This window comes from Pimephales promelas, chromosome 15, assembly GCF_988280905.1.
Source record: "Pimephales promelas chromosome 15, fPimPro1.hap1.1, whole genome shotgun sequence".
In the NCBI taxonomy this organism is placed as follows: domain Eukaryota; kingdom Metazoa; phylum Chordata; class Actinopteri; order Cypriniformes; family Leuciscidae; genus Pimephales; species Pimephales promelas.
This window is the reverse complement of record NC_142783.1, coordinates 26,328,295-26,354,043: the sequence shown is the minus strand read 5'-3', so window position 1 is coordinate 26,354,043 and position 25,749 is coordinate 26,328,295. Positions and strand designations below refer to the sequence as shown.

General features: G+C 36.7%; 1 protein-coding gene across 2 annotated transcripts in view; it reads right to left on the bottom strand.

Moving 5' to 3' along the window:
• insyn2ab (inhibitory synaptic factor 2Ab) overlaps nucleotides 1-25,749 on the bottom strand; it is a 95,350-nt gene that overhangs the window by 36,283 nt on the left and 33,318 nt on the right. The window contains exon 1 of one of the 2 annotated variants that reach the window (XM_089120435.1): nucleotides 6,457-7,065. The exons of the other annotated variant lie outside the window; for it this stretch is intronic. The gene's annotated coding sequence lies outside the window, so the exon portion shown is untranslated. Of the gene's footprint in view, nucleotides 1-6,456; nucleotides 7,066-25,749 lie in introns of those variants that run through there. 2 annotated transcript variants of the gene reach the window in all.

The following is a 25,749-nucleotide window of genomic DNA, read 5'->3' as shown; positions in this document are numbered from 1 at the left end:
TATATCGAAATAGTCTTCCATTGCGATTTCCCGTATATCTAAATATGTTTAGTGAAAGGTAAAACTTCCGAAATCTCCGTGTAAACAATGCGTGACGTAGACGTGCGAGAGATCACTTTCGGCGTAACGTCTAGAGACGGTTCAGTTGGACATCTGATTCAGATCAGTTCGATGGCTGTTAACAAGAGGTAAAAACTATATAAATACTGTTCGTTTTCTCACTCAAACCGCTCGTTTCGTGTCTTAGGCCATCAGTGTGTACTTACATTCACGAGTCATTAAATCATGTTTAATTTTGACTTCTCTGTGCATGCTCTTTGAGGTGGACCCTCTAAAACTGCATTATAGGACTGACAGACAAAAACGGTTTGACCAAAAAAATGTCAAAATTGAAAATGCTGTGGAAACAAAGACACCTACATCTTGGATGCCCTTGAGGTAAGCTAAAACATATCAAAAATTAATTTCAAAGTGAACTATCCCTTTAAGTGTTGACATGAGTACCAATCACTACATAATTGGGGTCTCATGGGCGAAAGTAAACTCACAACATTGGTGCTCAGTTTTTTTCTGTAATTTGTCCAAAATCTCATGTTATAAATGATGAAGAGCTACGCACAGGCTTTTTAACACAGTATTGACTATGACTCGACGACAAATGCTAGACTAAAACCATCTTCTCCATTGTAGTGAAATAATAATTTGAAAATATATATTATTTCTCCTCATTGTAATTGAGGAGACGCGCGAGCATAGGCACGTGCCTAGAATGCCTATGCATAAATCAGGCCCTGTCTGCCATAGATAAAACAGCACATGACTGACTGTCCTTCTGCATCACGCTGAGGTCTTGAGTCGTCCTTGTCTGTTGGTCTTTTGATAACACACTAAACTGACACATTTCATTAGGTCCTTTTGAAAAAAGGCTTGACCACTTTGTAATAAAAAATATTGTTCGAAATGTCACAGACGTCAAAATGCGACATTCTTTGTGAAGCATTACCGTTGATTAGCATTGGGGTTCACGTTGCTGACCTGTCTCTGTGCTGATTTGTCAGATCTTACCTTTACAAATCAGCCTTTAAAAAAACATGAACATGAGTTATTAACTTCAGTCAAAAAGAACCTGTAAATGGATTTTCAGCTATGTATTTGTCTCCTTTGGAAAACCTTGGTGTGTTTGGTATTTATAAATGTATCACTTGTTTCAAAAGCACACAAATAATACAATATCCTCCTCAGCCAGTCCAATGTTTTCCTTTTTATCCTCTCCCCCTCCTCCCTTTATCATAATCCCAAGCTGCATGTGGTGCAACAGTCATTAATATTGGGAGCGCTGTAATCTCTGTCTTTTATTCTGCAAAGGGCTTTGAGCCCTGCTTGTAGCACCAAACCTTAACGTGAAAAACAATCTAATGATTTTCCTGAGCCGCCGTTGCCTTCAGTTGTCACCACATGCTGCACAGTCTGAAACCCGAAAGCACTGACACTGCGGTACAGTGAAAAGTTATGAGTCACTGGAAGGTTGCTCCCCGGGAGGCCAAAAGTCCTCAGACTGCTGCCTAACATACTGTATATGGCACTTTCCAAATACAGGGTACAAATTAGGCCTGACAATCTTAAAAACAGTTAAAAAGATGTTCAACTTTCAGAAAAAGTCTGGCTCTTGAGAGTAAAATAAATGTCAAATAATAAATAAATATCCTAATTAGAATTAATTATTTATATATGTTATATACACCAGCTGTAGAGATTTGCTATGGGAAGTTTTAAAATATTCTTGCAGCAGCATGTCCTTTATTATTTTAACTAAAGCTGAAAAAAATATTGTACTATCCATACTCAGCAACAGTGTTGCTCTGTCGATGAAGGCACAAAGATGAGGATGAAAAGTCTCCAAGATAAATTTAATGACCAACAAGGTGATAAAATATACTAGTCCAAACTAGAGCCCGACCGATAAAGGATTTTGAAGGCCGATACCGATACAAATATTTTTTGGTTTTAAAATCCGATATTCCGATATATCGGCCGATATTTTTTTAATATTTTTTTTTATTTCAGAAACGTGCAACAAAACATTAACAGATTTCTCTAGTTATTTGTAGTTATTTATGAGTTTTAACTAAAATAATATGATAATGCATTTTTAATATTTTCACAACAGAACAGACTGATGATAGTGGCATTAGCTAGCTTTGTGGTTAGCTAGTCTATGATGAGCCATAATTTAGCAATGGATTATGTCATACTGCAAATTGTAAATCATACATTTTCAATATAACAGGCCAAGGAGAGATGTTATCTCTCATTGCTATAACTGTCGCGTGCTATTAAAGAAATACTTCAGTCACATTGTCAAAAGTTAAAAGGACAGTCAGTCAACTACACTGTAACAACGTAACGCAACTATTACTAGCTAATTCCGCTTCACTCTCTGCTTATTTAACAGCAGCAAAACTGGACATGGTAGTCACAAATTTTGTCATGCTTATTTGAGTTAAGAGAACTGATGCGGATGTTCTTTTACTTGTTATTCAAGCAATGTATGTCTCGTCACCAACTCAACGAGTGTTGCCAACAGGGACGCTGTAGAGTGCCCTCTGGTGGACAAACTATACAACTCCAACACTCATGACATGGTTCAAGCGTGTTTCGTCCGTTTTTATTTTATTTTTGAAATATTCATTTATCGGCCATTATAACTGCCGCTACCGATAATTTGGAAAATGCCTAATATCGGCCGATAATATCGGCCTGCCGATATATCGGTCTGGCTCTATTCCAAACACATACTAGACTGGACAAAGAACAACAGACAAGCAGGAATGACCAGACAAGGACAGACAGCTGTGATAATGATGATCACTGGCAGGTGTGGATAATGATGTGAGTGCAGGTGTGAGCCAGAGAGGATGATGGGACATGTAGTGTAGGTAGTGATACACGGAACTGTGACAAGCAGCAGGTCTCATGAGCCAAAATCAAGCATACTGTATATATACACATTCATTGCACCATTCCAATAAATACTGGTTAAATAATTCCGAGAGAGTAACTGTATCATGATTGAAAAGATGTTATTGTTAAGGAATTTTGCATTTTTTGTCAGTGGGAGGAAAACACAAACATTTTCATTTTGGGGGGGATATTTTGTTTTAAAAAATGATTCTTTTAAATGATTTGCACTGAAATAAACTATCAAACAAATTATGAATTTTAATTTTTTGCAATCAGCTGAGAAGGTTGAAATGTGGAACAGGCCAAAAATCACCATTTTCTCCAAACAACCTTTGGACACTGGCTGGCAGGGCCTGAAATTAACAAATGCGGGTGAATTTTCCTATTGGCGGGTAACACTGTCAATCTACCTGCCACATTGGCAGGTAGCCAATGAGAATTGAGTGATTCATTAGGATTTTTACATTTCAACTAAGTCCGCCATTGCGTTTGACATTAGCTGAAATGTGGCGGCACATTACTGGGGTAAAGAGGCCAGCTGAAACAAAACAGCCAACAAAAAGATGAGGATGAGAAAAAGAAAAGTAAAAGAAGACATTTCAATACAAAGTGGACAATTGGCGGCAATGGCAAGGTTCGTGAGCGGCTGATTTATGACCGCGACTGTTGTTTCGGAACGTTCATGCGATCAGAAGAAGACGATCGAGGCCCTTTTCCGACTACGTTTGGATGTGCGAGTATTAAACTGTTGGTGAGATGGGATGAGATAATGTAACGCTGACGTAGCCTACGTACAATGACAGTTGCACAGATGTGTGTGCATGTGCAACTGTGCATGTTGGGAGTTGGGAACTAGTGAGAAAATGTCCGGTACCTTTACCAGTAATAACAATATTAATTTAGTGCATAGTTAACGGTTCCTGAACGCTGTAACTAAAAGCTGTCAGGATCTGTCTACGTGACTAAATCAGCCATCAACCCAGCCGCGTGTGATTTGTTTACATACGAGCTGCGGTAGGTCTATCTGTTGAGTATATACTACTGTATATGTTGTGTGAGTGACAAAATCAATGAATAAAAAGATTTTAAAAAAATGTATGTTCTTAGAGATATTATTATTACTTGACAGCACTTAAATGTGTATTCTTACAAGTGAAAGAACAATGTTGTGAAATTCCCGTTTTTTTTCACCTTTATATAAACGTGAAAAAAAAAAAAAAAAAAAAACAGGAATTTCACAATATTGTTCTTTTTTACCATTTTTTGGCTGAGGCAAAATATGAGGCAAAAAAAAAAAGTGGCTGGTAAAAAGTCTCTGTGGCAGGTGAATTTTTAAATCCACCTGCCACAGTGGCCGGTGGCCGAAAAAGTTAATTTCAGGCCCTGCTGGCTGGTATAGAGAAAGTGCACTAGTTTGTAACACTGGATTTACAGACTTATCAGCAAGCCATGTAAGGAGTACAGTGGGATCAAATGACTGCTATTACCATAGCTCTGAGCATGGGGCTGTGAATGAGAAATGTGCCACTAATCCCAGTAACAAGCTAAAGTATTAAAGTGACTGAAAATGGAGGAATCCCCTTTTGGATTTGTGATGTACACTTGGGTGTCATTAAACCACAGTAAAATTAACCCTTTTGGTGCATGAAATGATTTTAATCATTCACATTTTTTTTGCTGTTCAAATTCTGAAATTCTTCCATTTAGCATTTTTCTAAATTACTTTTTTATCCATCACAAATGGTAATCAATATAATTCAGGTGGGATTGGAAAAAATTGACATTTTGCTTTACTGACAGCAGCACTCAAGCTACTGTACATGAACTCCACAAGTCTGTGTAAAACTTGAAGATCAGGTTGTTCAGCATGATTTAAAGAGCATCTTGAGTAGAAGCAAGAACGTACAGTGTCTGTAAATGTCTCAGATGTTCTTATGTTTTAGTGGCCTATAGAAATAGAGCAGATTCTGAAATATTTTAACTAATTTTATATAATAGCCTAACCTTTTTGTTAGTTTGTTTGTTTTAAATGTTTAAAAATCGTACTAAAGCCCACTTTGACACACATGTCCTCTACAGTGGACTACGACGCCATGACTGAAAGGGCTGAAAGAAAGGTGAGTGTTTAATACACTTTACATATAAAAAATCATTACTGAGATTAGGTGTGCTGAAAAAAATAAGTGAAATTTAGTTAGTTTAAAAATCCTTTAAACTATCTTTCCTTTGTTCACACATTTATAGAATTTATACTCAAAGGCTTACTTCAAAGGGGCCATCATCAGTCATGACTTGCAGAAGTGAACAAAAACTGAAGGAGGAGCAAAAAAATAAGAAAAAGAGAGTAAAGATGCTTTGGAGCGTGACAAAAAGCATTCATCCTCTGTTCAAATAGAGGCCTAAGACTTGTGCAGAGCTGGGGAAGGCGGTGGATGAAAATGGTGTACTAAATTAGATGGAAGGATGTAATATACCTCACTCGTTTCAGACCTACAGTATGGATGAAGTCTCAAAAGGTAAATCTGTATAAAAAAACAACAGCATCTAATCTTCCTGCCCGGAAAAAAATAATAAAAGAATGATGAAAACATTACTCAAAATGACTAAAAGGAGAATTTTCCATACTGGTATGTGTATAAACGACAAAAAGTTCATATCTGAAGAAAATGAGATTCTGAATCACAGTGAAGATAGCAAGTGTCATCCTATCATACAGGGTGGTCCAAGTGGAAATCTCTCTCTCTCACACACAATGTACTGTGGCACAATATCATTTGCAAGCATGCCATCATTCAAAGGCACATCCTCATGCTTTTCTGGCAGGTTGATACCTTACATAGGCTAAAAGTTCTCGAAATGATTGCTTGTCACGTCTAAAAAACAGCTTCCAATAAATGCTATTTAACTACTGGCAAACAGGTTTTACAGTAAGTGTATATGCACCATTAAAAATAATAAGTTTAACGGAAGATACACCTTATTCATAAGAGAAAAAAATCAGCAACCAACCGCAAACACATACTGGACCTCCTGAGGCGTGGGAGAGAGAAAACCTCATCCACGAAGGACAATCAAACATTCCTCAAATTGTTTTTACACCTACAAATACTGTTATTGCATTCAGGAAGTATTGTGACATGGCTTTTAACATACAATATTTTAGGCTGTAGAAAGAGCTGGAACTAAACATCCGACTTTTGCATGACAGAACCAACTATATAAAATAGCTCAAACAAACCATATAAATCTCAAATCTCACAAGCTCCATATCGTCTCCAGGGGACCGAAAAAAGTGAAATTAATTATCGTCCTCCAGTTTGTGGCACAGACACAGATGAAGTGTAATTGAAACCAAGCTCACTCAGTCACTTAGCACTAGTACAGTAAGTAACCGTCAGCCAGCCGAATTTCAACGAAGCACATTGCAATGCACAAACAAACCTTCCTGCTTTAAACCTTGATGTGAAAACGGAGCTGGACGGAGGGCACACTCACCCCAAGAGGACCATTTGCGGAGTAGAGGAAGACAGTGAAGGCGTCAGTCTCCCGTGGCACTGGGGCATATCCGCTTCTTTAGGAGCCATGCGAGGCGGACGAGTTGATCCACATTGGCTGAAGTGCAGCAGTGAGAGGGTTTACCCAACGCCGGAGCTGCAGCGAGCGGAGACGCTCGCGCGCACAAACGCGCGCGCTCACACACATGAAAGGAGAGTAGCCTATGTGAGATCGAAGATGCGCGCTACGTTTTGCGTCAAATTGAAATCCCACCTCAAGGAGGCTTAAGAGATGCGTCCCTCTTGATTTCTCACATCACTGAGAGAGGCACATGTGTGCGTGCACTGCGCACACACAAGAACACAGACAGTTGGCACGCGCGCACACGCAGACGATGTCCCTCGTCCGCTGCTGCAGACTTCGTGTGTTTGATAAGAAAAGAGAGAGAAAAATAAAAGAGAAATGATGATGTGAGGTGAGGGAAGTCCTGTTTCAGTTATGTTTAGTTGGTTATCTCGCATAAAACAGCCGTATCTTTCATCCGAGTTTACTAACAGCTTATGAAATCAGAGTGTGTTAAGGGCTTTTCGAAAGCTGAGAAGTAATAATACTGACGCATATTAATTGGCTGGCCCGTGTATTATCACACTGATTACACCTCGTTACAAGATGACATGATTTAAATGAGAAAGAGATTGAGATTGGAAGATTAGTCTACAATGTGGGTGGAAAAAAATCTGATGTAAGGAAGCGTAATTGGATTGTTAATTAACGCGAGTCATCTCTGTGTATTATTATTACCAGAATTCCTCTGGGGATCAATCAACCTTGTTGTTGCTACTTCTAACACGACTGTGTCGTCGATCATCATACATCCTCAGTAGTAGGCCTATGCCACGCTGTAAAAATCATTCCCAGATCACGTAAACCACGTTGGAAAAAAACAACAAAATATTTACTTGATTATGTTTTGTTTACTTACTATGGAGCAAAGTACAACTTGGAATTGAATAGCCTACAACAAAAAGCTTTTCTATTAGGATAATTCTGCTTTTTAAGTCAAATCAAGAAGCAGTAGACCTATATGATTTGGATGAATGCATTTTTGTTTGTTCTACCCTGAAGAATTGCTTAGTCCCATCCACTCTAGTTTACAGCATGCACTGGGACATGAATAATTAATATGGTTGTATGTTTGACCAAGGACTTACAATGCGGTTTGTGTGTTTTTTCTTGCCATGTTTAGTATCAGATTTGTTTGCTCTTCTACTCTGAATAGTTTGTTTATTATTTCATGATTGTTTTTTTTTAGTTTAGTTTATTCAACACATGTCAGTACACTGTAAGAAAATGATATGATCAATAAACCCCAGCAAGCATTAGCCACCATTTCACCATCTATAGACCCAATAGTTCGGCTATGAGAGTCCCACTTCTAGCCGAAATAACCTTGAATTTGGTTACATGACGTTTTAGCCAAAATGACTTGTGAGATGTATGATATTCCATCATGTGTAAGCAAAGTCAACAGTGATTACAGTGAAGGTGTTCATTTCTTTGACATGTTATCTGATTGGTGACTGGTCTATCTTGATCTGTTTAGATATCTATAACATTTTGACCAGGGTTAGTTCAGGTAGTTATAAAGCATTTACTAGTGGTTGTGAGCAGCTATCGTGTTTCTCTGGAGCTAATTACCCTCCCCCCTCCCCAGCTCCTCTTCTCGCACAGACAGCAGCATTTGGCATTCTGATTGCCCTTGAATCACAAATTCTCAAATTATGTTGTAATTTAAAATCTTGAATTATTGATAAATGCAATACATGTAATACAAGATGCATGAATGTACATTTGAATAGTAATGTACATTTTCTTATGGATCACTGACAACTCTGGATAACTGGTTTAAATAATGCAATACATCAGTTGCAATACTTCCCACCCTGGAACTGTATCTTAGTCTTTGCCACTGAGATGCACATGAAATACAAGCTACAGGAGTATAACACTTCATAAACCTGCTTCAGAACATTTCACTGGGGCATTAATCTAGTGTCATGTCTCTTTTACTGTACCACCACTGGAATGCAGCACAGATACTCTAACTGCTAATGATGATAATAAATTAACTCATGATCAGGGATGTGACCTTGATGTTCACTGTTCTCAAAGACAAACTGAATTGCTGCTGATGTATTTTCAATATTTTTCAACATATTAGAATGATTTCTGAAGGATGGGACTCTGAAGCCAGGAGAAATGATGCTAAAAATGCAGCTTTGATCACAGGGATAGATTACATTTTAAAATATATTCAAATAGAAAACATATATTTTGAATTGTAATAATATTTCACAATATTGTTGTTTTGTTTTCTTTCATATTATTGGTTAAATAAATGCCTTGGTAAGCATAAGCTTCCTTCAAAAACATTTGAACTGTAGTGTTTTATGGCAACAAGTAGAACATAATTATATAAGTTAGTGAACACCGTGTTTTGTTTCATTGGAAAAAAAGAAACTGCATTTGCCGTTTCATTTGCACTGACAGTTTTTGTAAAACCTGTTCAGATTTTCATCCAAAAATGCTTGATTGTTTTACAAATTCAGCTTATTTTGCAAAGAGCTAAAAGTGTTCCTGCATCAATAAATGTCCTCATATCATATTCATAAACTTCTGGGGGAAAAAAAATAAATATTCTACATACATAGTCTACAATTAAAACAGCAAAAAAAAGTCTGTTCTCATTAGAGGGTGAGATGGGGAGTTCATACACATGTAAAGTGTTCGTCTCTGCAGGTGTCTGTGAAATGGAACTTCTCTCCCTTGTGCCTCAGGCCATCGGCTGTCATTAAGCAAAAAGTAAAATAAAAGTCTTTTCTCCGCCAATTACTGAAGGAGAACATTTTTCATAATTCAGCAGGATATAGACTCCATCTGCTTGCACGTCTTAAAAACACTAAAAAGATTTATAAAACACACTTTTGGGGAGAATCTATTCACAAGAATGTAATTTTTGGGATGACATTTCCCAGAATGCACTAATAGTCAGTGAGCAAATTATACAGTGACTTTCAGCGAGGTCAAATCTTTTAAATGGAATTTCTGGCGTGTTCAGGACGTGCTGTCTTGTGCAATTCAAATTGTCTTTTGGTGCCGCCAGCATATACACATCAGCTCTTTTACAATAAAATCAGAATATGCCCAATGGCGTACGGGACACCCCTGAGGTGTGGGGGGTTATAGATACTATGCAAGGCCATCCTCATAGCATTATGAGCCAGATATATCATGGTTCAATTCGCCTGTCAGGACTGATATTTCTCTGCATAGAAGACAAAATCGAATTTAAAGGTGTCAACAACAGACATTAGAACAACATAAGGGAATCATTTTCTCTGCAGGTTGTTTTAACACTGATCTGAACATGCCCTTAGGTGTGAGTCTGGATATGAAGGAAAGAAACAGTGAGAGAGACAGCTGAGATGTTTGCTGAGAGGCAAACCACTAAGCTCTTGCCTATGTTACTGAGCAGGACAATCAGAGGAGTGAAAGGAGAGAGGAGAAAATCCTTTCTGTGCTCCCCATCTTGAGGCTGTGAGCACATCCTCCTGCTTTCTTCTCATTTTCACTGCTTGGTTCCCATTAACTCAGCTCTCACTGAAGGCCGCTGGGCTTCCTCATATTGTCACAGGAACAGATCACCTGCTGCTCATTAATTTTATAATGTTCATGCATATTTCCTCAAGACTCCCAAGGCATAGGCCTATATATTCTGATATTCTGTGCATATAGTAACAAAATAACCTCCAAGGATTTTCTCACCATCCTTTAGGTCACTTAATTTCCAGCCTTGTATAGTTCAAAGATGTAAAATGAATTAGCATTACAATTAAAATCACATCCATGGAATATTTTTTTATTTTAACGGTTAGAAGTCTAAGTTTTTGCAGAACTACGCCCCCTATGGTGACAAGCAAAACTGCAACCAGAGGTGTGCACGCTCATGGATCACACATATGCATGCTTGCACGAGGCACGAGCAGTTCATAACCAAAGGAGCATCAGCGGCACACATCTTTTGTTACGGTCATAATGAGGTGATAAAGTTATAAATCTGCAAGTCATTTAAAATATATGAAAGGAAAGGCATTTGAGTAAATTACACACTACCAAAAATATTGATAAAAAAAAAAATCATCATTAGTGCCCAGATTATGCAATAGTCACGTTTTAACAAAAATAAACACTGCCCTCTAGATAGCAACTACTAAAGTAAACTTTAAGTTGCATTTCTTGTGTAAATATGTTATTTAACAAAGTGTAGAATTATTATAAAATTATCAACTCATATGTTCGTGAATCAGAATAGCACACACTGGTCGTCCAAGAATCGATCTACTATAATATTTTTTTTCTTGAAGTGGATTACACACATTACTCATATTGTATGGTTTTTGATTCACTAGCAAAAATGCTTTTTTGTTTGTGAATCGTATTTTGCTGGTTGCGCTGTATCTTATTGTGCAATCGCTCAATAAAAAGCTGTGCTACCTGGTCATTATTTTTGTGGTTATCTCATTCAATGCAAACAGGTTAAAATACGACTTTATCTGTGGTGTGAAATATTATCAGCATTAGAATTGTTAATAAGTCGAAAAAGTTAAATTTACATTTGAATTTGGTATTTTATATTCTTTTTTGCATTTTTTAACATTTAAAAAAATATTCATTGATCTGTATAAATCGATATTTAAAGAGTTGATTGTCCGACAATTGATTAGTGGCTTGTAATTAGTGCAGAATCTTAATTATTTAGTATTCATTTCTTTACACTTACATCTTCATTCGACTATTTCAATCCTAATACTTGCCTATAGTTTAAATATCCCATATTTTCAGTGTGGTTTCAGACTAGGCCCTCTCCTTATTTATGCAAATACACTGTTGGGCTGCAACATATAATGCAAATAAGAGATTCTCCAGAGCACACTGACTGGATGAATCAACCTTGGGTGAAGGGATGTTGCACAAATGATTTAGTAATTCTACATTTTGAGGAAGAATGAGCAAAGGTTGCTATAATAGAGTAGGATGAGGTGTATACTGCATTCGTCTCATGAGTGCTATGGAGGGGAGTGGGCAGATGTTGCGGGTGCCGAGGGATTGAGGACGCTGGATGTTCTTCAGGCTTTGTGAAGCATGGAGATTGACTGTGATTAACAGCATCACTGGTGGTTGTTTAAACCTTTTCTCTGGCTTCATGGTGTCAGCACAACTCCCTTGGCAGCATGTGTGCCGGTGTCTCTATGTGCATGTGTGTATAAAAACAAAGCAGGTGGACTATTTACATATACTGAAGCGTTGCTGCCCCCTACCTTCGGTAACCTCTGTATAGTCTGTCTAACACACACACACACACACACAGATTTTTAACAGTGATAACAGAGACTGCATGCCTAGTTAAACACAGATGGTAACTGCACAATTGACCACATTTTAATCATTAACCTCCCCTTGTTATCACCAGAATGCTGCATTATTCCTTCGAGGCATTCAGGAAAGAATCCATAAAGGGCAGACCCATGCACTGTCCTCAACTGACTAGCATATATTACCAATTTAGCCCAAAAGCCCTTTGTACCCGAGTCAAAAAAGGACTCTATAGACTCTCAAATCTGTAGATTTGGCCATATGATATTTCTAGTCCTGGTAAATACATATGCTGACATACGCCATATATTTCGCAAGTCTCTTTATGGTGTAAGGAGTTAAATTTCATTGTTAACAAGGCATTGCTTGATCCTAACGGTCCTTTCTCTGTATGGCTAACATGTACTCCTATAGTTCTAATAACAGTAATGGAAGCAGAGCTAGTGAGATATTTACACTCTGGGGACTCATTTACACTTGGCAAGTGCTTGCAGCTAAACTGTAGGGCATGAGAAACGTAATATCATTGTTTTTTCTCCTTTTTTTTTTTGTAACCCTGTCCTCTTAGATGATTTATTATTTGTATTGTTGTTGTTATTGTAGGCCTACTGATTTGTATATGGATACAGATTTTCCCATTCAACTCCAAATCAATTTTAAATCATTTGGGGACATTTCTGCTATAATGTGCATTTTTTATCTCATATTTGAAATAAACTTCCTTAGCTCTAAATCATATGGTGAATCTTATTACATTAAATCAAAAAAATATCAATAGTGCCCAAACTATAGTTTAATCAACAAATATAAAACTCCCCTGCGGATACCAACTGAAGCAAGTTGCATTTCCTGTGTAAAACTCTTATAATTATAAACTCATGAAGAGAGCAGAACGTTTTTTGGAATGATTCAAAACAAGGACAGACTCAGAGACATTTGTTAAATTGATAATGAATCCGACTATGATCACGCTGTGTGTTTTTGATTAACTAAAAATAATCAAATTATTTGCTTGTGTAACTCATCAGTCGGTTATCTCATTATTTAATCCGTAACATTTAATTGCAAACAGATAAAATAGGACTTTTGTAGATTAATGTGTACAGAAACACGGGCACAGAGCCAAAAGATTGATGATGTGATTTAAAAAATGGCGAATAACTAACAAAAATCTTTTAAAAAATTTTTTTAATCTAACCGTACTAATTTGTCATTTAGTGGAATTATTCATAGCAACTCAAAGTAAAAATTCTCTTAAAATTCTCTTCTCTTAGAAAGTAAATTCTCTTGTTCAAGGGCACAGTTGAAGTGGGATTTGAACTTTTGACTAAACCAGATCTTTAACCACTAAGCTTCATCACCATCCTTCACTCTGCTTTATCTGAAATTAAAAATAATGGATTCAAATAATTACATGCAAAACCAGCAGCGAGAAGTGAGGTTGACTTCCAATGTATCCTATCTGTGCAACATCTCTGATTAGAGGGTATGTCTGGATTTAGCTGACTGACTTTTACCAAGAAAGTCATTAAACAGTATAAACTCTATCTTTAATACAGTGACGGTGACAGAAGCCGCTGACTCTGACACTGTGAAGTTGATTTTAAAAAGCAGGGACTGACCTTCCTCTATCAAAAGCAATTACAGTCACATTTAATAATGCAGTAGAGACTTTCTCCAATGTGCCTTAATGCCAAACAAAATCATCATGATTAATGTCACTTTTTCTTTGGAGAGAACAGCGATTTTTTTTTCTGCACCTTGGATGATGTAAAAGCAAAAACACTTTGATTCAAAAAGTAATCTTACTTGAGTTTTTTTATTTTTCAAGTTCTGATTCTGTCACCCCCTTCAAGATTAACCCTTAAAGGAGTAGTTCACTTTTGAAAAATACTTTTTCTGATATTTTATTCACGCCCATGTCATCCAAGATGTCCATGTCATTCTTTCTTCAGTTGAAAAGAAATTAAGGTTTTTGATGAAAACATTCCAGCATTTTTCTCCATATAATGGACTTCAGTGGGAACCAAACGGTTCAAGGTCCAAAAGACAGTTTCAGTGCAAACTGCAAACTGTTGAAAGGGCTTTAAACGATTCCAGACGATGAATAAGGGTCTTATCAAGCGAAATGATCACTCATTAAATAAATAAATAAATAATAAAGTTTTACAAGCTCAAATGCTCGCCTTGCTCTGTTCTGTGACGCACATTTGTGACTCTCCTGTTCGAACTTTTTCTATGATTTTTCTTTCAAGCGTATGATTTAGAGCTGAGAAAGTTTTATTCAAATATGAGATAAAGAAAAATGGACATTATAGCAGAAATATCCCCAAATTATTGCAAATTGATTTGGAGTTGAATGGCAAAATCTGTCTCCATATAAAAAATCAGTAGGCCTACAATAACAACAAGAATAAAAATAATAAATCATCTAAGAGGACAGGGTTGCAAAAAAAAGGAGAAAAACCAATGATATTACATTACTCATGCCCTACAGTTCATGCCCTAAAGACCGTATTTAATGTTAACATATTTAATGTTTAATTCATACAATTAAACCTAATTTTGGGGCCAGAAAAATACTGCTTTGTAATCTAATATTGCCCCCTTAAATTATTTCACTTAGCAACTTTTTGTAAGTAACTTGTGTTTTCAACAAAAAAATAAAATACATTGACGGTGATTTAACTAAATTATAAATAGCTTGTATTTTGACGTTCTACAGTTTCAAAGCAGTTTCCCAAAACAGTAAATTGTTTTGTCAGAACATCCACAGAACAGAAGCGCTGGGAACCGTGTCAACCTAGCCTTGAACATATCAAGTACATCTGTTTGACATAACTCTCTCTGTTCTGGTTGTAACTCTTTGCTTGGATCAGATAAACACAAAGCACTGAGGCGTGCTGGCAAGATATAACAGCTTTGCCATCTAACAGATCTCGCCACACGAGGAGGCTTTGCTGTAAAAGCAGGAGTCCTGGAGAGTTTCAATACTGTCAAATGTCCCTTTGTCAATACACAAAGCAAAATGCTTTGTAATGCGGTGGTGAGGTGTTAGGCCACTCTGAAAGGGCAGGACCAGATGTAATATGGCTTGAATGTTAGTGGTTACTTGCGAGTTTTGTTATTTGTTTTTGATGTGTAGATTGAATAATTTGTGGTAAAGTATGATAAATAATTGATGACCTTGTTCACTCTCATTTTTTGAATAATTGCTTGAGAGAAGAGTTTATGTTTCTTTCCTATTGAAGTCAGAATATAGCCTAAGGCACGAACAGAGTCCTACTTAATATTTGTACCAAAAAAGAATGATGAGACAGTGAAACATACTGTATAAAAAGGCATTTATTATTCTTATGGTGGATCTGTTGTATCATAATGCCATAGCAAACAATTAGGTAGACATAAAATATACAAAACGACAGCATTTGGCTACAACATGATCACATTAGCATTTAGCATTTGTAGGCTATGTAACGTGTGGTTCTGTCACACACATTTTTGCATCGACACTGAATTTTACCATATCAACATATTGGCATCACTTAATCCTTTTCCACTTATATGCAACTTTGGAAAGGGAGAAATGTTTATGAATTCATATAATCTTGAATTTATGTAATAGTTTGGTTTTATTTATAACCACTAAGGTTAATTAAAACAGTTTATTTAATGAGGTAAATGTATGCACCTCATTTTATAGAATAACGGTTTTCTGTTCTGTGCAGCTTCTCAAGAACACACACTTATTTCTATACAAGTTGAGCTTTGATGATAATTGAATTCCTCCACATAACGAAAGCAAATTAATTTATTTGAAAATAAATTGGCCACTAAAAAGGTATTTTTCCTTAAGGGCCAATGGTTTTTCATCATTTAATAATAAACAAGAAGCCTGCTGAGAAATTCTGTTTGAGTAACTTTGTCACCAGCAAAGGTTCTAGCAATTTTAGTTCCGACCAGTTGTCAGATCCATAAACATTTATAGATTTCTAAACTTTTACCCACATAAAATTATTCATTTAAAAGGGACACAATGTAACTTTTGAAAAAAAGAAAATATTTTGGTTGTTATTTGGCTCTGTGTGACTGTGCAGATGAATATGGTTATCCATACTTCTCATAAAACATTCACTATACGTTCTTAGGCCGACTAGCTGAAGACGTTACTGTAGCTTTGCACATTAATAGACACAGCGTACTGTGTATGCTCTGTTTTGATTTAGTTTTCATTGTGTTCTGTTTTCTGTTTGCCTGTTTGACCAATTGTTTCCCTGTGTGTTTGATTGATTTCCCTGTTCACCTGTTGTCTCATTAACTCTTTTGTTTGTTCTGTGTATTAAGCCCTCAGTTTGAGTTAGTTCTCTGTCCAATATTGTTTGTATTAAGTGTAGTTGTTGTTCTGTTTCTCCTGCGTGTTCTTATTGGTGATTAAAAGACTCTTCATCTCTGACTTGTGCGTATATTAAATCTCCCTGACAAGAAGGCCGTACCATCCCTAAATACACACACACCATCACCCACACACACACTTATAATAGGAATCTATGTCAATATTGGCCTAAACTACATTACAGACCAAATGGGATTCTCTACCATTTTTATAGAGCTTAGTCATCGTATTTCTCATCTAAAATGTGGCTTGAAAAAAAAAAAAAAGCCTTATCTTAGGCAATTGTGTGGAGTTATTCTTCTGCCTGGTCTGTTAGAACGTTATTATGGGTCCTTAAATTAGATTTAACGAGTGAACGAACAGCTTCATTGAGTGAGATTGAGCGTATTCCCCTGACAACGGACAGAACTGACCCTTGTGGACTGAGAGCTTCGGCTTGTCACATAATGACATCGCCAGGGACAATTTGATTTCTACAACACCAAACGCACACCCACATAAATGTCACGAGGCTCAGTAATGTGGAACCTTTCTCAGCTTTATATTACAAATTAAAGCAGCACACATGATTTTTTAATGAGCTCTTCTGCTATCAGGGGGGGGAATTGTGGTTTCAAACTAGCTTTCACATGGGGTACATTCTGAAACATGCATTTCCTTTGATGGGTGATCTGGTGTCTGTGGAACGCAAAGCCATCATTTCCATTGTGACAGAAGCTCGTTCAGCTATTGCCCACATGCCTAATTCGTGCAAAAGAATCTAAGCTTGGGGAAAAGTTATCATTGCTTTTATTATTTTAAATGAACAGCTGAAGCAGCATTGTCTCATCTAAAATTCCCCAGAAAATTAAGCAAAATGGCAGTTTGGGCTCACAATTGCATAAATACAAACAATAACACTGAAAACATGATCACAGCTAGTTATTTTGTCAATATAAGAATTTCTAGCAAAGTAGAATATTACTCTCCCTACAATATCCTTATTCTTTATAGTATAGGGTTCTTTACTCAACTCCAAAGAACCTTTTATGCTAAAAAAGTTTCTATAATGACAAGAAAGAACCCTTTTGGCACAAAGGTTCTTTATAGGCTATTATTCATTCATATATTTCATTATTCTGTAACATTTTATTGTTTATTAAACTGTTGTAGTAACTTAATATCACATTTTAATCATGCTAATTCTGGAGGAGAAAAACTGAAATGGCACTCTTCGTGTGATATTGATTAAATATAAATATTTACATTTTCTAACCCCCATATCTTGAATTTTGTGATCATTCACATGCATTCATAAATACATTTTAGGGTCTTGATGTTTGTCAATAATATGAAATATTTAATCCAGAAAGGACAAAACAAATGACAATGAATGAACCCAAAAGGTTCCATATAGAACCTTTTTCCAGGTTACAAAGAACCCTAAAGGGTTCTTATTATTGAACCCTTAAAAAGGGTTCTGTATAGAACCTTTTATGGGTTCCAAATACATAGCGCTGATAGAACCTATTAAGGTTCTATATAGAACCTTTTCTTCTAAGACTTCAGACTGTGTTGTTCTCTTGTGCTCCGCATCTCACGACAATGTTGGATAAAAAACTTTTTTTTTAAATTTGCACGCCGTTGTAGTTTACACAGTACTGGTGGGAAATGTGTATTGATATACCAGATTTTGATAGGTGAATTGTCTTTGTAGTGTTAGTAGAAGGAGAGCTATGGGAGTTGTTTTGTTTTGCACCTCCACCGTGCATGTTCTTAAGACATGTTTTTAGACATTACTGAAAACGTACCAGCGCGACATCCAACGGTTGTCCCAGATTGCATCACAATTGGTTCAGTGAATGATTCAGTGACTCACTCTCCTGCTTCCCTACTATATAGCAGGCAAAATGTCATGAGTAGTACAGTAGGTCTGAATTCATAGTATTAATAAAACAGTATTGGTGAAAAAATTCCTTGGTGACCATCTACTGTATTTCCGGTGAGATTCTGAAGTGGGCGTCTGATGGACACTTTAGAAGTTGTAAATGGCAGTGAAGTGAAGCAACTGCTTGCCATATGTCACACAACAGTGAGAACATGGTGGATATGACACGCACAGATTTCATTCATATAAACGCATCCATACTGTACAGAACCTACTCTTTTAACAATTGCAAATACTTATTCAAATAAGATTTCTGTGTTCCGTTATTTTAGTGTTTATTGAATGTTGAGTAAGCAATTCAATGAATTTGAATGTACTGACTCCTATTGGGATCAAGTAATCCAGTGAGACATGTTATAAACATCTGTAATGAGGTGTACCTGTGCTGTATACATGAGTTCTAGTTATTATAAGTATGAAATGTTTTAGAAGTTGCTTCTTGGGGCCGAGAGGAGGGTGCGTGTTTTCATCTCTTCTCTCCCTCTGTAATCTGCATCAGAGAGTTAATTAGTGCTACAGTCACAGCCGCACCTCCTTGTTATTAGTGCTCAGCAATTACAATCAGCACATTGTCACACTGAGCACAGAGGAGGACAGATACCATATTAACCTCACTGACAGTTGGCATTCATGCACTTGAACTTTTCTTTTTTTTACCATGAAGTACCGCTAGCGTTGTCATGGTACAAAGGTGTAAAGTGCCCTTGAATGTAAAGAAGAAAAGCAGTTGGTTTATGCAAAATTGTGCTTTCCATTTAAAGATGAACATATTTTTGCAGCATATGGATCCATACACCCACGTATAGTGAATGAAGAGTAATTTTTCCAAGGTATCCTGCTGTGTGAACATGGGTGACACCAGAAATGAATCACTGGTGGTGTTATGATAGCAAAATGAGGAAAGAATTAACATCTTTCATTTATAAGTCATTAACAAGAATAATAACATGCTGAACATTTTAGTAGTTTATGTATATTTAAGTATGAATATATGAAAATATATTAATCAAACGTTTATGGCATTTCTAATTACATCTTTCAGAAGTTTTAGAAAGTAAAAATACACAATTTACAACCTTCAAATATGCAAATTTATTTTTCCTTTCAGTAAACCTTTCATTCCATGTTCATCACCCATTTCTTTATAACCTATTTAACATACACAACCAACATAATGTATATTATTTATAAGTATATTTATTGAATTTCGAATCTATTTTTTATTTAAAATAAGTCCTTTATAGAAGCCATTTGGGATTTTTTCAAATAATATTTGCCACTGCATTATTTTTGTATATATACTACACACACACACACACACACACATATATATATATATATATATATATATATATACAGTATATATATATATATATACATATATATATATATACAGTATATATATATATATATACACACACACACACACACACACACATATATACACATATATACGCATATATACATACACACACACATATATATACATAAAAATATATATATATATATATATATATATATATAAATGTTATTAAAAGTCTGCTGCTGCATGTCTTTCGCTGTCATTTTTGACGTATCACTAAGCTAAGCTATTGTTAAAGTACCTGCTCTCCATTCCTCTTATTTACATTTATGCATTTAACTGACGCTTTTATCCAAAGCGACTTACAATTGCGGTCGTACGCCTCTGGAGCCACTAGGGGTTAAGTGTCTTGCTCAGGGACACATTGGTGTCTCACAGTGGATTCGAACTCAGGTCTCTCACACCAAAGGTATGTGTCTTATCCACTGCGCCATCACCACCCCGTGCTTATCAGCCAAAGACAGACTGTATGCAGGGTAAATCTTCTGTACCATAAATATCATGAAGTTCAATTAATCGCCTGGCAGGATGTGTATAAAATTGATTTCATGAGAAAGACAGCGAGTGAGTGTGAAGAATAGAGAGAAAAGTAAAGGCAAGATAGAAATGAAGTCATATACCCAAATCAGTTTGAGTGAGTCTGTCTTAAGCCTGCAGCAATACTAAATAAATCTACAAGACGGCTTCAGCTTGTAAGGTGTCAGTCTTTTCAAGGGGAATACTTTTATGACTGAACTTCACTTAACATGGAATGAATGTGCTCAGCTCAGCTAAATCACTGGTCTGGATTTGAAACTTGATTCCATTGGATTTTAAGTTGCAGTTTTAATTCAACATCTCCAGATGATTTAAAAACCTCAGACCTACGGTGTATATCTTTGAACACTGTCTACAGTATTGCTGAGAGGAAAGCCTCAAATTCTGAATTGCACTTTAATAATGTACGAGGAGTGTGTGATAGCAAACGGCACTGGGAATAAAATCCAAGGGAGTGATTTACTTAAGCAATTAGCATGTCTAATTGGCTTGTGCATGGAATGTCAGTAATGCTATTAGGGGTCCATTAGGGGCAGCTTTGTTGCATGAGACCCCAGCATCCAAAATGTCTTGCGATTTGATACCCACAAACAAGTACATGCCTGTCTTTACCTTCTATTTTAATGACATAATAGAAAGTTCACATGATCCATATTATTGCAAGAGTAGATTATTGCATTGCCATTAAAAAGAAATGTACAATAATTTCCACAATTACAATTTTTTTATTTGTCAATCATTTTGATATGATACTAAAAACTCTTTATGATTTTCTGAAGAAAATGTGATAGGACATGGCATGTGATGCCAAGGCAATGCTGCTGTAAAAAGCTATATGACACAAAAAATTCTAAAATAACTAACAAAAATTAAACCATAATAAAATCTAATTCAAAATATCAATTAATACTATAATAGTATATACATGTTAAAATAATACTGCTGTATATTAAGTTAGATGAGACACCAGTAAAAACCTGTTAGATCCAATGCAAAAAAAGAATGATAGATGCTTACAAAAACTAATCATATTAAAAAAAAGAATGTGCCAATTGCCTGCAAGTTTTGTGCATACAGATGGTTGAGCCCAGAATTGCTATTAACTTTGCTCACTGCAGACATGAACAGTCAATGGGCAATTATCTCCCCAGCACACCATAAAATGAATAAGCAGACAATATGCCTAGTGAGATCCATAAATTTACCCCAGTATGGATTACTGTCAACATGCTAAAATCATTAATGCCATGTTAGAACGATGGAGACGATCCCTGTTCATGCTAGGTGAGATTATGTGCACGGTTATTGGCAGTAAATGAACCGTGAATGCTGTGGCAGAGGCAAAGACAAACAGCTACACTGGCTTTAGAGTCTAAACTGAGTGCCAGAGGACTAGATGGATTAAATAGCAACCCAAAACTTATGTTTTGCAACTACTTTGTCATAGCAGCAGCTGTTGAGGGAATTTAGATCCTGACAAAAAAAAATAAAAAATAAAAAAGGACCTATTTTAATGGTGCTTTATAGTTACATTTATATACATATACATTTATACATACTTTATAGATTTTAGTTAATGAGTAAGGAGGGCCACACTGACCCTGAACCAACATGGTGAAATTAGGGGCAATGGCATTAAAGCAATAATTTTGATACTATCATAGCTTACTTAATTAGTTTTAATAACAGATAAAAGTAAGCACATGTTTCATTTTTAACATATTATACTAAGGTCTTGTTTCTAAGGAGTAAATTACTCACAGTGCTTCTTATAAAAATATTCATCATGACACATGTAAGTATCACTGCTCAGGTGAGTTCTGATCTGATGCTTTGTGAGTTTGGGTATGAGGGTTTCTGTGTGTTTCCTATCCCCAGGATACTAATAAAGGCAGTGGATTCAGATGCAAAATGATATGCATAATAAGAAATGGGCGCTCAGCAGGAGAGGTGTGAAGATTCATTCCTGGAATATTAAACATGGCCTTCTCTTTTTTTAGAGTAACTCGTATGAAAAGGAATGCATTTCCATCATGTTTTAGAAACTTCATTAAGGTTTTCCTTGACTTTTTTCTTTCATGTTTATTGCTTTTCACACCATATACATCATATCAGGCCTCTACCTTACTGACATTCTGAGAATAAGGCTACCCTTATGTTTATTTCCCATTGCTTTAATGAAACTAATATCAATTTAAAATATAGCTGCAAGCAGCCATTACCGGGGCCAAGCGCAAGAAGCGGCAACATATGCCAAAATGGCAAGGAGTGGCAGACCAACTGCAGCAAGGAGCAATTAAGGGCATTTTGAGAGAACTTTGGGCAAATGGCTAAGAAAATCACATAAACATTAACTTATAATATGATTTAATGGGTTATCACTTTCGAACAATAGGTGGCGCAGTTACGAAATAGATGTGATGTGGTCAGAGTGAGGTGACAATGACACATACAAAGTTTGGTGTCAAAATGTGAAGGCATTGCAGAGATAAAGCCTAAATAGTCATTTTGGCAGCATGCCTCAAATTTGATGCTGTGGTATACGAAAACGGTTTTGTCTATCGTCACGCAATCCATAACTTTTATTCGGCTCCGTCTGGAGATGATACGATTCAATTTTCGTGAAAATCGGACAAACGGTCTAGGAGGAGTTCGAAAAAGAAGGTTTTTCAAAGAAATAAAGATGGCGGACAGGAAGTTTAGCTGATTATGCAAAACCTGACATCTATGTTTTCGGCATAACCCAAGGAATCTATTAAGATCAGTTTCATTGCAATAGGCAAATTTGTTCAAAAGTTATTAGCGTTCTCAGAAATTAATTATAACTTTTGACCAACAGGTGGCGCTGTCTCAAAATCTTTTGAATACCTTCAGGGCATGCTGCTTATGGCACACACTGAGTTTCGTAATGTTAGACCAAAGCATTTGTTTAGTATAGCATTGTATTTCACAAAACTGTATTGAAGTCAATGGGAAATTCACGTTTTGTTCTATTATAGCGCCACCAAGAGGCTCAGTCCCACAATTTTTTTTATGTGTCCTCAGAGTGACCCCATACATATGTGTGTCAATTTTGGTGAAAATATCTCAATTTGCTTCCGAGTTATAAACATTTATATGAAAAAACACGTAAAAAATGACTGACACATGACTTTGTTTGAATTTTACTACCCCTTACTATCAATATTTTCGCATTTGGGCATTTGCATATAGTTAACAAGCTATGATTCCGTGTTTCTGACGGTGGTTTCGTCTCGATCGGAACAGCGGTTTTGAAGATATCGCCAAGTGTTTTTTTCGCGCTAAATCGCTACGCTACGCCATCCGTGAGACGAAACCCGACATATTTGGTATCGTTGGACTCGGCAACGATTCAGGACCTCAAAAATATGACTCCCGTGAAAATAAGTGTACCACACCCAAAGTTATAAGCGTTTGGAAAAAAAAATTCACCACTAGGTGGCGCTGTTTCGAAACTTCTCAGGCTCCTTCAGGGCATCGTACTGATGACCCATACCGAGTTTCGTAACAATTCGTTCATGCGTTCAAAAAATACAGCATTTTAGCACATAATTCAAAATGGCCGACAGCCAAAATGGCCGATCTGGGAAAATTGGATATCGGTCGACTCGGCATGATGCCCTGAATCTAACGAGACCAAGTTTTTGATTTTTGGACAAACCGTTCAGAAGTTACGAGCAAAAATAGCCATTTTTCATATCTCCGGACCACTAGGTGGCGCTGCGCCGAAACGCTGCATGTAGCCTCAGGTCATGCTTGTGATAACATGTACCAAGTTTGGTCTGAATAGGATTAAGCGTTGCGGAGATACAGCCTCACGTCTGTTTTCGCAAGCGCTTCGTAAAATTTGTTTACGCGTTTATCGAAAACGGTTCTTCGAATCATCTTGAATTCCATAACTTTTTGTCAGCACTGCCTGTAGATGATCCGGTGCGATTTTGGTGAAAATCGGACAAACCGTCTAGGACGAGTTCGCAAAAGTAGGTTTTTTGGAAAATTCAAAATGGCGGCCATTTTTTTATGACGGAAAATGACGTCATAGGGTGCGATCGAATCGGCATGAGCTCAGGAACAAGAAGAAAAAAGAATTTTGTTGATAGGCCTTACGGTTCAAAAGTTATTAGCATAATAAAAGTGCAACTTTGGACAGTTGGTGGCGCTAGAGGGAATGAGTTAGAGACACCAAAATTGGTGTATTTAAAGTTGGGACTGTCCTCTATCAGAATGTCAAACCAAAACAACTTTCCCGCAAACCGGTCTATGGGCTGTCATAGACGCCCAGTCGGAAGAAGAATAATAATAATAATAATAATAAATATAGCTGCAAGCAGCCATTACCGGGGCCAAGCGCAAGAAGCGGCAACATATGCCAAAATGGCAAGGAGTGGCAGACCAACTGCAGCAAGGAGCAATTAAGGGCATTTTGAGAGAACTTTGGGCAAATGGCTAAGAAAAATCACATAAACATTAACTTATAAGACGATTTAATGGGTTATCACTTTCTAACAATAGGTGGCGCAGTTACGAAATAGATGTGATGTGGTCAGAGTGAGGTGACAATGACACATGCAAAGTTTGGTGTCAAAATGTGAAGGCATTGCAGAGATAAAGCCTAAATAGTAATTTTGGCAGCATGCCTAAACTTTGATGTTGTGTTATACGAAAACGGTTTCGTCTATCATCGTGCAATTCATAACTTTTAGTCGGCACGGTCTGGAGATGATACCATTCAATTTTCGTGAAAATCGGACAAACGGTCTAGGAGGAGTTCGAAAAAGAAGGTTTTTCAAAGAAATAAAGATGGCGGACAGGAAGTTTAGCTGATTATGCAAAACCTGATATCTATGTTTTCAGCATAACCCAAGGAATCTATTTAGATCAGTTTCATTGCAATAGGCACATTTATTCAAACGTTATTAGCGTTTTCAGAAATTAATTATGACTTTTGACCAACAGGTGGCGCTGTCTTAAAATCTTTTGAGTACCTTCAGGGCATGCTGCTTATGGCACAAACTGAGTTTTGTAATATTACACCAATGCATTTGTTTAGTATAGCATTTTATTTCACAAAACTCTATTGAAGTCAATGGGAATTTCACGTTTTGTTCTATTATAGCGCCACCAAGAGGCTCAGTCCCACAATTTTTTTTATGTGTCCTCAGAGTGACCCCATACATATGTGTGTCAATTTTGGTGAAAATATCTCAATTCGCTTCCGAGTTATAAACATTTATATGAAAAAACACGTAAAAAATGACTGACACATGACTTTGTTTGAATTTTACTACCCCTTACTATCAATATTTTCGCATTTGGGCATGAACGTATAGTTAACAAGCTATGATTCCGTGTTTCTGGCGGTGGTTTCGTCTCGATCGGAACAGCGGTTTTGAAGATATCGCCAAGTGTTTTTTTCGCGCTAAATCGCTACGCTACACCAACCGTAACACGAAACCCAGCATGTTTAGTATCGTTGGACTCGGCAACGATTCAGGAACTCAAAAAGATGACTCCCGTGAAAATAAGTGTACCACACCCAAAGTTATAAGCGTTTGAAAAAAAAAATTCACCACTAGGTGGCGCTGTTTCGAAACTTCTCAGGCTCCTTCAGGGCATTGT